We start from the raw sequence: 3,634 nt of genomic DNA, 5'->3' as shown, positions 1-3,634 counted from the left end.
GCTTAGGGAACCATATTAACAGTTTGCAGTTGCCTGTGTGTGATTAACTCATGTTAATATGCGTGAATATGAACGTGAACATAAACTCGTTAATATGAAGCTGCACAGGCACCCTGAGGGGTAACCATAGCAACCCAGAAACTCAATGTTCGCTGAAAAGTTTAATTTCCCAAAATCAGCTCACCAATAAAAGACAGTCTTGAATTTAAAGTGATCACAACTTTTAATGTGGACGGAAGGGCTAAACGGATAAATATTTATGAGTTTCTATATTTACCTGGGTTAGTTTGCTGTAACCTCATGAACCAAAAACTCTAATTTTAATTTTAGCTCATCATCCATGGTGGAACACGTAGGCTCTTTCTTCCCTATTTTAGCGGAGCGCTAAATAACACTAATGGGCGGTGTTAGGCGCAGATGACGCGACAATGTTCTTGTTTGATAAATAGGATGCAAAATACCGTGCGTTATTTGCGGTTTGGCAAAGGCGCAGATTAAGCTGCGGTCGCAATGTTAGTAAATGAGGCCCTCAGTCTACTTTCTCTCACACTCCATCTCTCTGCTTCACTCCATTTTGATCTCCTTCTTTCAATATTTTCCCTCTTTACTCTCTCTTTATCTCTTTATCCATAACCACTCCTGTTCACTCTTTTTTCCTTTCTTCTTTCAATTACTCTGTACATCAATTCCTACTATTTTTTCAACGTTTTTGTCAGCCTTCTTTCACTTTACAGTCCTCTATCCTCCCTGCCATTTCATTTACTTCTTCCATGCCATGTCTATATATTCCACTTTATCCATTGATCATTCTAACATCTCCTTTCTCCAGTCCAATCTCTTTCCTATTTTCACTCATTCCCTCTCTCTGTAGAACCTCCATCCACTTGTTTTTTTTCTATCCCTCTCCAACTCCTCTTTCTCACACTTTATCTCTCTACTTCAGTCCATTTTCTCTCCTTTCTTTCAAACGTTTCCCTCTTCACTCTCTCTTTGCTGTCTTTATCCAAAGCCACTCTTGTTCACTCTTCTTTCCTTTCTTCTTTCACTTTTGTTCACTCTTCTTTCCTTTCTTAACTTTTGCATTTCATGCACTGGTATTTCCTTCAGGAATGCATATTCTGGTTGTTATTGTATTCGCATACAACGAAATTATGGAAGTACATTGAGCATAAATACCTAAAATGAACTCATTCATTTTTTTCACCATATGTTTGTGTGTGCATGTTCTTGTAGCAGGCCTTGCGCACCACATATTGAACAAATTCACTGTCCCGAAAATCTTTCCTACAACATAATTTCCTGTCACTCTGCCCCAGGGCAGCTGTGGCTACTGAGGTAGCTTACCACCACCGGTATGACTGTATGAATGACTACTGGACTCTGGACTCTGTAAAGCGACTTTGGGTATTTAGAAAAGCGCTATATAAGATTGAATTGATTGATTGATTGATTTTTAATGACCAGCCGGTGTAACTAGAGTGCATTCGAAGCTTCGAGTAATGAACCTTTTTTCAACACGCCTGGCTGGAAAGCTGCAAGGCTTCATGAAGCTTAATTTCGCCATCACTACACAATACCAAGCCTAAAGTCACTGAGCTCTTCAGAACAATCCATTTTGGATAACAAATGTTTTTTTTTTTTTTTTTTTTTTTTTTTCTTTTTTTATTAATAATCCCGCCACCACCCCCCCTCAATTGGGGGACTCTGCTATTATTATTTTTTTTATTTTTTAATTATTTTTTTTATCACTATTATCATTTATATTTTATTCCTATTTCTTTCTACACATACTGTATATATAATAACACAATATACATATGTACGTATATATATATATACACATACATATACACACATACATATATAGACCCTATCTACAGTTATCAACAGTATCAACAGTCTTTACACATACACATGTACAGACAAAGCCATACATTCCCATATACAAAAACTATATAAAAATAAGGCCGAATAACAATATCAATAATAATCATAACAACATTAACAATGACAAAAATAAAGAGTGGGATGGATGCATTATCAGCAGAGTCACCGTACTCGCACAGGTGTAAGCATACGAGGACGCGACTGAGGGGGGCAAAACCCAAACAAAAAACATATCAACAAGGAGAAAACAAGAAAACTAAACCAAACTAGACAAACATACACATATAAATAGTGACAAAAACACAACAAACAAAAGTAGTAACAATACTAAAGAAAATGTGTGTGTATGAACCCAAAAGAAAAACAAGAATTATCACGCCCATCTTTTATAATAAACTGACCCCTAGATCATGCCCGAATTTCATCTCATCAGTAGCCACTGATGTAACATACAATGTTTATTTGCTCATTAATGAAACCAAGATGTTATAGTGTGAAGTAGCCTATTTTATTCAGCAATAGTCCATTCGTTCAAACTTTGTCGCGTAGGTCTCATAAAGTCTTTAGTCTTTCTTATTCTTATTAAACTGGCTTGCACCTGTGTTTCGCGTAGGTCTTGTAAAGGACACTTATGACTGTGTGTGTAATTATATATAACTGTACTGCTTCACTCTTAGATTGTATTTTAAGTATTTTAAGACTACTCTGAAACTGTTCCAACTTGCCACCACCATTGGCTTCAGTTGGTTTCACTCAAATCAAGAAAGGCTACTAATTGCTGGGTTGCAGTTGAAAGACACTCCCACAGCAATCAGGTCACTTTGGCAAGGCAGAAACTGGGAGGGCCTATTTCACTAAGCAGAGGTATATATTTTGACTCCAGTCTTAGACACTTCAGAGGAGCTACAGGGCTACTAGACTGTGTGTGTAATTATATATAACTGTACTGCTTCACTCTTAGATTGTATTTTAAGTATTTTAAGACTACTCTGAAACTGTTCTCGTGTGTGTGTGTGTGTGTGTGCCATGTGTATTGATCGTCTGGGAACACCTTTAATACTGCAAAAACATGCTCATTTTCAAAATCGTTTTGGTGAATGTTGATTAAATGTTGATTAAATATTGTTGGCGTTTTTACTATGCCTGCACCAATTTTTTTGATAGCCTAAATGTAACATCTACTCTTACCAGTAGCAGTTAATCAAAACCATACAATGTAATGTTTTTTTTATAAAGAGATACAACTTATATTGAGCAGAATTGAGTTCAGCCTATTGGTCCGGCCCTCCACAACAGTCCCACTATCTCATGTGGCCCCTTGGGGAAATTAATTGCCCACCCCTGATATAGTGTATACTTTAAGTGGGTCAATATACAACGTACTATGACACTGACCCCTAGATCATGCCTGAATTTCATCATATCAGTAGCCACTGATGTAACATACAATGTTTATTCACTCATTAATGAAACCAAGATGTTATAGTGTGAAGTAGCCTATTTTATTCAGCAATAGTCTATTGAAACAGAAAAGGCAATGCAAAGTTGATTCAGGGATATATATATATATATTCAGGGTAATAACAATTTAGCCCGTTGTTGTGACATCGAAGCAGCCTTACAAATCCTGTTAACAATATAGCACAGTGTAATAGCTGTAACAGATATTGTATCGCTAGACAGACATTTTGCTATAAGTGACAGACAGCAATAGTATTTTTAAGGCTTCACTAGTGTCATTTCATTT

This window comes from Clupea harengus, chromosome 26, assembly GCF_900700415.2.
Source record: "Clupea harengus chromosome 26, Ch_v2.0.2, whole genome shotgun sequence".
Lineage (NCBI taxonomy): Eukaryota > Metazoa > Chordata > Actinopteri > Clupeiformes > Clupeidae > Clupea > Clupea harengus.
Note: the sequence above shows the minus strand (reverse complement) of the source record.